We start from the raw sequence: 11,374 nt of genomic DNA on the forward strand, positions 1-11,374 counted from the left end.
ACAGAAAGAAATGGTTCACCAGTTACTATCACAGGCAAAACAAACTCAACTTGGGGAAATCAGTGTGATTTATAACCAATCAAATCAGAGTAGGACAATGAGAAATGAAACAGAATCTTAAAACCACCATCCCCTCACAATCCCTCCCTTCTTCCTAGGCTTAACTTCACTCCCCATTTCTCTACCTTCTCCCCACCAGCAGCACAGGGGGACAGGGAATGGGGGTTGTGGTCAGTTCACCACATGTTGTCTCTGCTGCTCCTTCTTCCTCAAGGGGAGGACTCCTCACACTCTTCCCCATGCTCCAGAATGGGGTCTCTCCCATGGGAGACAGTCCCTCGTGGACTTCTCCAGTGTGAGTCCTTCCCACAGGCTACGGTTCTTCACAAACAGCTCCAGTGCGGGTCCCCAACAACTCTTATATTCACTATATTCCCATGGCAGGCACTAAAAATTACAGTACATAACACACATTCCAGATATTTTCTGTGAGCACAATGAAGAATAAGCATGGATGTCCATAAAAAGCATTTTTTCCGTTGTGCATGGAGTGTTTGATACCCACAAAGTATCAAATTATACAGCCAAAGCAAAACACATTAAGGCACCTGCAGCAAGTCAAGGGTAACACATTTAGAGTCCTGCGTAATACTGGTTGGCTACAGACTAAGAAATGGTGGAAGCAACTGGTCTCTGCACATGTTCAGCAGAGATGACTCGTTCTGTGCGTACAGAAGAGTGGGGAGGGGAAGACCATGAGGTTTTAGATCTCGGTGACAAGAAGCTGAAATGCATTTTGCCATTGTGCTTCTGAAAGAGAGGCCTTGTCATCTCCTCACAGCCCCATACGAGTACCTCCTGTGGCAGCAAACAGAAAGCATTGTGTTAGTCAGCAGGCTGCTAACAGAAGCGTGTTTCATGCTATGCATTCTGTGGCCGTGATGGCCTACTTTAATGAGTCATTTCGGTACTTCAAATAGATGGCAACGTGTTTGCAGTCCTTTCAGTGCCGGCTGCAGTCACATCACATCACGGGAAGCCAGAAAGTGGCATTTTCTTTCTTTTAAGGCTAATATGTTCAGGGGAGTCAGTACCTTTCCTACCCAAGTTTAAATTGACAATGCCTGCTTATACTTTGACACCAACAGAAAACCTTTTAAAAGGTCAGGCAAGAAATGCATCTGAAACAGATATGGCAACCCCCCCACAAAATCTTGCTTCCTGTTTTTGTTGGTAGAGGTGGAAAAGAAAGGAATATAGAAATAGAAGCCACACAAACAGTTGTCAGATGTGTAGCTGCTGCTGCTGAAAGTCAAGAGCTTTAGTTAAAGTAGGTTTCAGCTCCAAGAACAGAGACAAAAGTGAAGCAGCTATGCATTTACATGCACAGTGAGAGCCACAGCTGCAGTTATCTTCAGAATTTCTCTGCTATGCTAGAAGAAATATTCAAATCTAGCCTGGGTTTCCAGCTAGGCATGAGAAGAGGGCTTAATGCTTTGATTTTAAACTTCCTCAACTTCTGCTTTCCAGAGCCTAGGCTTGCTGAACTGAGTCCATAAAAAGAAGCTTAAACAAAAGGCAATACATTAAATGCTGTAATTCACAAGTCCTGGGAATAAACCTCTGCTTACAGGATGCCTGTAACAAAAGTTTTTGAGTTATTATGTCACATCCTTCAACTTTTTCCAGTTGCCACCCAGTCCCTAAAAAGGAAATTCAGAGGTTCCTCAGTACCGATAGCTTCATTCAGTTTTCCTTTATGCATTTCCTCCCCCTCCACAGTTTTGCAAACCTGTGCAAAGAAGATGGTTGTTTATTGGGAGTTTACTTGTTATGCAGCCAGCAACAACACTGAGCAGTTGATTCTGACATGCTGACAAAAGATAAAAGCCTAAAAAATGAGTCTACCTCTTCAGTTATATCTCAATTCCAAACAGAACATATTTGTCCATTACTTTATAAACTTCTAATACCAGTACTGCCATATTGCTCAACCTGTTTTTTACTCAAGCTCAGGTAAATGGAGGTCCAAGGCAATGGCATCTTCCATTCAGATGAAAGATGGCTCTGATTTCATCCTCTAAATCAGAGACTTCAAGGGTTAACAAAATAGATAATTAAGAGTAAGAACTGCTGCTTTAGTTGAGAGCTACAAGGTCTCACATGGCTAGAGAGGATCTGGAAGCAGACACAGTACCTATGGCAACCAGCATAAAGGCAGAAGCCCACTGCAGTTACCATAACAGACTTCAAACCTTTTCTGTAAGCAAGAGAAGAATGTCACTTAGTGTTAAAATCTTCCTTTCAAAGCAGCCCAGGACACCCTGCTGACAGGCTGAACAAGCATAATTTAATCTTCCTGAATCGGAAGAAAAACTGGAGCTGTTTCCTAAGTGGAAAAACAACTGTGTTGGGAAGAAGAGGGAAGCTGGTGGGGTGTGTTATGTGGAAAGGATGTTACCTCCTCGTAAGCGTGTCTTAGAAGAAATGTGTCAGCCCCATTTCTATGACACACGCAAGACTAATTGCCTAGCCTCAGCATACACAGGCTAGTAGTAAACAGACTTAGAATTTCTTTGCTACAGGCTATTTCTTTGCTAACAAAAAGGGTGTGTTTTGACCACAATGGAAAAAAAATACTAAAAAAGAATGAATGCATGTTGTAACAGTGCAGATGAGACACTGGCGCTTCACCACCAGGTAAAGTCAGATTGCTAGTGGCTGGAACATATCCCCCAGACACTTCATGGTATCCCCAGGCCACTTCATGGGAAAACACAAGTCTCATTTAAAAACCTGAGTAGAGATAGAACTGTTAAAGAGTAAAGCAATACTTATGCTAAGAAAGAACACACTTAAATTTATATGCCATCCTCCTCCTTGAAAGATTCCAGACTGCTGGACACATCCAGTATTGTTAAAAGGAGCTGTGGAAAGCTCCTTTGGACCTGTGGGCCAAAATAAAGTTACACACAGAAGGAGAAAGCAATTGTGATAATTTGCATACATTAGATTTGGCATGAGGTATAGAACAGAACTTACTTCTCTTGTTGTTTACCTTGTTTCTCTTCTGCAAAACAATTTAGTTCCCAATTTTATTTCACTTTAAAAGACCACCTTGTCACAGCCACAATGTATTTACGTAAGTCAGCTCAATCAAAAGACTTACTGAACACTTATATATCAGCTTTCAGGAGGACACAACAGAATATACACAAGTTCCTTCAGGAAGCAGAAACCCCAGTAAGATCACATTTTATTTGGTTTTATTGGGTCATTAAATCCCCAGTACACTCACAGTGAGTGTTGCAGACAAGTCACCAGTTCAAAGATGCCCTCACCTCTTCTTCCCCTCAAATTTAAGAGGGTATATTGAGAAATCTGTAGTTAACAGCTTTGCAGGCAAGGGAGAAGCACCCAGAGCATCAAAGGTCAGGCCACCACTTCTCATCCAGAGCCTCAACTATGACTGCACTTTTTTCAAAGGCTTGGGAACAGATGACAGCCTTTCTGTTGTGCACTATGCCCACAGCTTACGGCAGCTTTGAGACAGCAGAGTAGGGCAGCAGATGGCAGATTCCAAACAGCTGCTCTTCAGCACTTGGAGCAGAGAGAAGCAAGCTCTGTGTAACCTGGTGGAGAGTGGTACAAAGCCTCTCTAGGACATACCAAACACCCAGTGTTTACACAAAGCATTTTTTGGAAGGAAAATAACTGGCATCTTCCCACCCCAGACGCACAGATATTCTCTCACAGTACTGTCAGGAAATCTGTTTGTAGGAAGAGAAGCACGAGAGATTGCCAACTGTATTGGCCAAGCTGTTGATCACTTCTCACCTTTCAAATTTAAGAGAAAAAAAAAAAGGTTACATGATGTTGTTTCTAGATATTATTAACAAAGTGATGGCAACAAGGCAGCACTGGAATTGCAGGCTATAGCACCACTGTATGATCCTCTTTTCCTTTCAGAGTGTGCATATATATATGTATGCATGCATATGCTGGCAACAGAGAGGTGCTGTATCTGCGAGCAAAAGCTTCTAGAAGTCAGTAGCAGCTGACTTATATCAGAGGGAAGATATATTTGTGCACTTATTTGCTACACAGACTCTGCAACACCAGATCATCACATATAGCACAGCTTTGTCAGTAAAGCAAAGTTTGTCAGAGCAGACTCAGTGTGTTTCCAGCACATTACAGCTATATCAGCAAAGCAGTTTTAGTGCAGATTTGCAAGCACTAGCAGTTCTCTAGTAAGTGAAAGATCCTCTCATACTGCCAAAATAATAGCAGGTCACAAGTTTCCTCATAAACAAAAGCTGCTTGTATTCAGTATTTTCTCCCCAGTCTGCTACTTTTATTTTCCTCCCCCATTTTTATTCTTATAATCAACTACAAAATGTTTCCATCCAAGTTGCTCTAAGCATTAGTATTTATTACAGCAGCACTCAGAGTTCCCCAGGTGATTGTGACCTGAAAAGTACAAATATGTATCTGCTGCGAACATCTGACATCCTACAATGCACAGAAGTTGTTTCTTGCACTAATGACATCAGGTCTTTACAGTAGATGATAAGATGGAATCAAAACAAGTATATAAACAATGCCACACACAGAATTTCAGTCGTTCATGTTTCCATCCATTCCAACATCCAAGCCATTTTTTGTACAGCTTTTCTTCTGAAACTATCAGAAGCGACAGCTTTATAATCCAGAATCCATCTGCTTAGGCCCTTAAGTCATCATGGAACAGTTTTTGCAGAGAACATGCAATGCAGTCACCTGCTGCTTCCATTTCCTTCTCAGCAGGAAGAAAAACCACACAGCAGAACAGGAGAGACATAATTCCACAAAGGACACTTCTCAATTAAGCCATAAACCTGTTGTTTCAAAACTGAGTATTTCTTATCTTGATGCCCAATTCAAACAGCAACAGAAAGGATATTTCGCACAGATTACAAGAGCAAAATATGCAAGTTCTAGGGACAGACAATTTCAGTTTTCCAAGCAGAACTCAAGAAGCTGATTTAAACAGCACCGAGTCAGCCCTAGAAGCTTCCTCATCATTATACATTTGCCCTTTTTTTCAGCATTTCATCAATTTTTTCTCTCTTGCATTGCAGGTGTCCCCATACATACACTTCCTTTTTAAAGGCAAAGTGATTATTTCCCAAAATACTAAAAGTATCTTGTAGCAGGAGAAACTCCCTGGGAGCTTTAAATAAAGAAATGTATTCTAAAAAGCAGTTTACTGATCTCAAAATTAACTGTTTGTCCAGCCTGTAAATACTGTTAGAGGCAATTCTGAACTGCCCAAAACAGTTACCCAGACACATGTTCAGTGTGAGCTGCACAGCATTTCTCTCTGTGCGTTGCTCTGCCATCAGCTTCAGAGCCATCAGCGGACAAACCACACATGACAAAACAAGCTGGTTCTGACCATCATCCAAAAACACCAGAGCCACTTTGTTAACCATTTGCTAAATTAACTAGTTAACAGCAGAAGTACCACATTCCTCTTGTGCATTAACTTTCTCAAGGCTTCCAACTCTAACATTATTAACCACAAACCAGTGAGAACACTGGTGTTGCTGAAAGAGCAGGCTGCTCCTGCTAATCCTATGCTTGCGTTCAACACCAAGCACAACTGGTCCCCTGAAAACTAGAAAGTTAGTTTACAGGCAATCACACATGAAATTCACTTTCTTGTCTGAAATGAATGGATGGCTGATACCACAAATGTGCTCTTAGCAATGAGAAGCATTACTGCATTAAAATAACATAGACTGAATGGTACAAATTTGGAATAAGGAAGTAAATTTTAGGGGATTTATTAAAAGCAGAGGTTACAGTAGCCAGGGTATTAGTAGTTTTCACAGAGGAAGGGACTAAAGAGACTTTTAAGAAGAGATTAGGTAAACTAGATGCAAAATGAGATTACTTTTTTCCCCGTCTTCCTGCTTACATCACATAAAGCCATCGAAGTATCAGAATTGCTGAATTAACCATTCTAAAAGCAGGGAAATGCTGAAAATAAAGACGCTGGGGCCACACCTTAGGTGAAAGCATTACAGTGTAAAACACAAAGACACAAAACAGGATGCTGAGGCAACCAAGAGATGAAACACAGTGAATCGTTTGGGACGGGGCAGAACAGGAAGCTGGAGTCTCACAACTGTTATTGCAGTAAAGTCTCCTCAAACAGGAAGGCTGCTGGAATTTCACATTGTTCTTTGACTGTGTCACAGGATGGTCATACAAGTTACTGCTCTTATCAAGGAAAAGGAGACATTTCTGTATTTGGGGGTCTGATGTCATCTCGTGTTCTGTTTCAGTGCAAGTCACAAATTTTCACATTAATTTCTAAAGCTCTGGAAGTAATTAAATGGACTCTGCATCCACACTGACCCATTTCACAGATGGCCAGAACACACAGCTCATACCTAAAAGGGTATGTTAACTAAAATTCTGCAAAACAAGATTACTTAAGCCTGCCCCAATTCTTCAGAGTTTTATGTACATATTTAGTTTCATAAAGGCGGTTCCATTGATTTGAATGAATTATTCAAAGTAGAAACATCTGCAAAGCTTCACCAGATTAGCGATTTAAGCACAAGTCCTGCCAGGAAGCAGAAGTGGTTGGGTCCCTTAGCTAGTGCTCAGCTATCCCAGCTGCATTTGCAGAAAATGGGCAAAATCATTCATTTTAGATGCGTAAAGACATTCAAGGGGGTTAGCCTGGAACAGCCAACTGCTTCCATGTAAGAGAGGTATACAGCCTTAGAAAAGCAATAGCATTCAGAAGCTCCCTGTTGGACATAACATGTGTTACTCCTTGCCCCATTTATCTTTGCAACAGCAGTCCTGATTGGTGGTGGAGGAAGAATGTTTCTCCTTGCAAAGACAAAGATGCACGCCTCCAAGTAAGTGGAAGAACAAGCTAAACATCACTGTATTTTGGCCAAGCCAAGGATATCATTGGGCTTTTATCAGCTTCGGCCCTTCAAGACATGACCCACACATCTGTGTGAATGTGAATGAAGTATCTCACAAGATAGAAATAAGAAGCAGAACCATGTGCCAAGCTTGACTCCAAATAACACTGATCTATCAAGAAATCCTTCTTCATTACTAATCATCATAAAATACATTCTGTGATGCTGGAGTGTTAGAGAAGTCCCCAACTAAGGAAATACAGAACAAGGATCAATGCTAGAAGCCAGCGAAGTACCCCTGATAACATCTCCAAAATGTTAAACCGGGTTATATGGGCACTGTGATATTTGCATGTGCATATTTTCCACTGAGCTACCATCTGTGTGCCAGGGAGGCTACCATGATAGCCTGCAACAGCAGATCGCTAGATCTAAGCTTCAGTGACCTCTCACGAATTTGTTTCTTAATCTGGCATCACTTCTGCATCTTCAACAATTTCTACACAAACATTTACATGTCTTGTAAGCCTCATTCCTTTTCCTAAACCTTTAGCATCCTTCTTTCTCCTGTCTCCTTACATTCCCTCATCTGTTTCAGCAAAGATTTGGGGTATTCAGAGCAACTGAAAAGTTTATTTAACCATCAAAGCTACATTTGGAGTTGATCTGTAGTAGCAAATGTGGGAACAAAAGTGCAATGCTTGGCAGTACCTCACACAGAGACTTCAGGTTTGGTTCTTAATTCCATGGATTATGAAAAGGTGGCCTGCATTTCTGAAATAACTAGATTCTTGGCCTGGCCTTGGGCTCCACATGCAAGAACTTCGCCTCCCAACAGGAACCCACAGCCTTTTTGCAATTGCAAAATGAGGCTTCTCTTTCTCACAGGAGTCTAAAACTGAGCTGTAAGTCTGCTGGGATCCCTACGCTTGACATTTCAGTTATGCTCCACTGTGTCCAAGCACCCAGCTTCACACACAGAGTTGCTTCACTGTTTTGCCTGCAGGCAGCCAAAAGAATTCATGAAAACACTTTCCTTATGTAGTCCTGTTTTCCAAGTATATTTTGTGGAAATAAGGACAAACAACTAGACTGCTGCACTTCTATTCTGCTTTATTTTCTTCAGCTCTCTTTCCCTTCCTTTATATTCCTTTTTTTCTTCTTTTGTGCCAGCTCAGACTACAGAAGCTCCACAAATCAAGCTGTCTAATCAGCACTAGCTGCAGGGCAGGTATGTGAGAAATGCAGCTTCTGACAGGGCAGGCTCCTTTCCGTGTAAACACCACAAGTGACAGGTGAGATGAAGGCATTGCAAAAGCAGCACTCTTTCTGTTTCCACTTGTTAATACGCCCACTAAAGAACAACAGCATGTTAGCAGATACAGTAATTCAAATTACTGTTTTAGAAATCACTACAGTTTGAAGAACTGATCCCACATCTCTCCAGCTTCATACCTTAGAAAACCTCAGCCTGACCCACATGGCAGATTAGAGAAGTATTTGTTCAAGATTGGCATTGCTCTGTTCTTTCAAGCGCTCATGCAGAACCACTGTTGCCCCACAGAGTTCAAAGATTCAGTGCACGCAATGCAACAGCTGTGTTTTGTTCAAGAGCAATTTAGCCAAAGCACAACTAAGTAATGCAATGATCAACCAGGTCTTTTTCAACTACAGCCGAAAAAACTCTTTTTTTTTTTTTTTTTTGCATGCATTTCTCATCTTTAAGTTTAGGCACACCATTTAAGTGAATGATGTTATGCCCGGGAGCATCTCTGTAACACAAAGCACAGAACTAAGTTGATTTTTTAAAGGCAACTTAATTAAGGCAATTTAATTTGTAATCACCCATACCCTTTCAACGATAACAACACCAAAAATCTATTCAGTGTTCATAAACTCACCAGACAGTAGCTAGAGAGAGGTGTCATTCAAATCAGTTTTCCAGCTTTTTATCAAATTCCTCTAGTAAGGGGGTAACATTCAGCACATACCTAAACAGAACCAGTGTCCCTTAACTCCGTCTTCACTAGTTACCCCCAGCACAACAGCACAAAGTCAGCTCTCCACTTGGATTCTTTTAGACCATCTGCAGTCCCTGCTCTTGACTCCTAACACACACATTAATGAATCAGGTTGTGGTAGGAACTTTGTAAGCCCCAGAACTCCCAGGCCATACAGCCCAAGTGCTTCAGGAAGCAGAGGCAGTGTCAGGAGACACGGGATTAGAGCAAGACAACTTGTTCTTGTGAAGCACTAACTTGCCACAAGCAGTAAGTCACATCCCAATTCTTAGCAGTCTTAGAGAGAAGTCTAAACAGGTCAGGATGTAGATCTCTCTGCCAAGATCAGGGGATGACAGAAACACCACTGAGAGAAGAGCTGTGTTTTCCAGTGGTGTGTTGTGACTACGCTCTTGAAGTTTGGAGAAAACATCCACTTCAGAAACCCACGCAGGCACGTCCTGCTCACCAGGACAACTCAAGAGGGCCGGGAAGCCAAATCCTTTTCTGGCTGGCTCGCTTCTTACGCCTGACAGCCCTGCAAGGCAGGTTGCAGCTCACTGACTGCCTCCCTCCCCAGGCTTTTAAGTAGACCCACACAGATGCCCTTAGGGACCTGAATTCAAACTATTGGCACTTTACCACACGAATCGCCCTATCACGCTAATTACAGGATTGTAATTTAATCTCTCGTGCACCAAGAGCGAGAGAGAAATGTTTTCGAGAGCACACAAACATTACTATAAAAGCACAGAGCTCGACAGGAGGCCTGTGGCAGAAACGCGCTATTAAAAGCCCAGCTTTAAGGAGAGTATCCACAAAAAACAACTAAGAAAGGGGAAATAAATAATAATAACAATGAAAAAAGCCAGAATTCCCTGGGAGACGTGGAGCACCGCTCCCCGGGCAGCCCAGGCACGGCGAGGCCCGCGGGCCCGGCGGCGCTGGGACGTCTCCTCAGGAGGAGGCACCTCCCGCCGCCTGCACCTGCTCCAGCCCCGCACAGCGCCCGCGGGCCCGGCCCGCTCCCCTCAGCTACCCCGCTCCCCTCAGCGGCCCCGCCAAGTGTCAGCGCCCGCACCGCCGGGCTCTCACCTGCCGCCCAGGAGGCTCCTCGCCCGCTCGGCCAGGGCGCCCGGCAGAAATCGCAGCGCTCGGCACACACCCGTGCTGACCGGGGGCGCCTTTCCACCGAGCGCTCTCGTGCTCAGCACTCACCCGGATGACCGGTTTTCATCCTAAAGCCCAACTGACTCCACAGCGGGTTCTGTTTACACGCTCTGACAGGCCAGGTGCGGCTGGAAGTGCGCACAGGTTAGGGGTTCACCCAAGAGACAATCCCCCCCCCCCCAAGTCTTGTTACTCACAATCCCTTTTTGCTTCCATCCACACCAAAATGCCCATTAAAAAAGGCTTCAGAAGACCCGAGGTAGCCGTGGCAGGGTTGTGCTGTATGTAAGTCACTGCAAAAAACCTGTGCTAGCTTTCAAAGCCTTATCACAGGCATAAACGCAAGACACCATCACTTCCATAGATTAACTAAAAGTATAGTGAGTTTGGAGAGAACCATATAGGAGGCTGACCAGTTTGTCAAATAACCATGTCCATCAATAAGCTATAACCTTTCCTTGCTCATTTAAGAGCACCTGTAGCATAGAAAAGGAAGTGCATCAGTAAATCAGATGGAATTATCTTTGTCCTATTCTGGAATCTTCCAAAGAAAGATTGAATGAAAATCCTGAACCCTAGACACACAAAAAGAACACAATACCAAACCCTGCAGTGAGGTTAGTAGGACACAGGCATTCAGAATACGTGCACTCACCTCACTCCTAGATCTTTTGGGTATTTACAGCGTATCAACTAAATCCCTTCCTTCTTGCCTCACACCAAGCTGTGTTTCTAAGCCATTAAAGTTAAGAAGGTTCATATCCCACCTCTTTCCTGTTTTTCCTTTGGTAAATTACAATAGCCTGTATCCTGCAACATCCCTGCCATAGTCAATCCCCCAACCCAAAAGTTGTTTTTAAGTAGTGAAATGATTTACAACATTCTGAGGACACTAGAGCAAGACGGACCTTTAGAACGTGAGAAGAAGCTACTCAGGCTAAGGGAGATGCAGAAAGAACACAGTATTTAGGAAACAAATCCAAACCAACCTCTGCCTATGGCTGGGTCTTTTAAGCAATACTATTACAACACAGCTCATGTTTGAGCTGTAACTGTATAAACATTTGATCAGAGGAACAAGCTTGGGGCTGTGGTGTTTCATCTGTGTTCAGCAAATGCAAACACCGTGCCAATTAAAACAGCAGAGCTGTACATTACCTTTTGTAGGGACTTGTCTTTCCTCTCTGTTGCCAGTGAATCACGTGTCAGAGTTGCTCTCTGCATATTCTGCCTTCACATGCAGTAGCCTTTGCACCTTGTAAAACTGCT

The sequence above is a fragment of the Pezoporus wallicus genome, unplaced genomic scaffold (assembly GCF_028554395.1).
Source record: "Pezoporus wallicus isolate ANWC-B61680 ecotype Strahan unplaced genomic scaffold, APGP_CSIRO_Pwel_v1 contig_6401, whole genome shotgun sequence".
NCBI classification, from domain to species: Eukaryota; Metazoa; Chordata; class Aves; order Psittaciformes; family Psittacidae; genus Pezoporus; species Pezoporus wallicus.